Source organism: Otolemur garnettii, unplaced genomic scaffold (assembly GCF_000181295.1).
Source record: "Otolemur garnettii isolate 467f Iridium unplaced genomic scaffold, OtoGar3 scaffold00167, whole genome shotgun sequence".
Lineage (NCBI taxonomy): Eukaryota > Metazoa > Chordata > Mammalia > Primates > Galagidae > Otolemur > Otolemur garnettii.
Window position 1 is genome coordinate 245,699 of NW_003852562.1, and position 614 is coordinate 246,312.

Sequence of the window (614 nt, forward strand, 5' to 3'; positions counted from 1 at the left end):
CCCAAGAATCTGGACTCCATAGGTAACAAACCTCCAGACCTTGGGGTGGGGGGGATCCTAGGAATTCAATGTTGCAGGTGGGGAATATATACAGTTTTACAGTGTTATGCCTGGCAGGAAGGTGCCATGGCTCACCAGCAGGGGTAGGAGGTCCAGTTTTTAGGAGGTCTCTCCCATGGGATAGAGTGGGAGCATGTTTGAACTCTGCTCGCTTGTTTGCATGGAGTAAACTGAGAGCCCTTCTTGTGGGGGAGGGGACTCCCATCCACTTGGCGGTGGATTTTATACCTTTTGATTGTATTTTTGGGGTTGCAACTCGCCTCAGGAAGGTTGAAGTGCGCTCTTCAATCTTCTCTCTTGGCTCTGCTCCAAACCATCAGCTACCTTGCTAAACTTCTGTCCTTTAAGCCTCCTTCTGGATGGGAGCCTCTGTAAAAAGCTGGCTGCAGTGCGCCATCTTGGCTCTGCCTACACAAGTAGATCTTAATCACAAAAAGAAGTTTGAAATCCTAGGGAAAGAATTCAAAATATTGATTTTCAAGAAGTTCAGTGATGCTCAGCATAGGAATGAAAAAAATTACCAAAGAGAAAGATATTTTCTTTTTTTTTTTTTT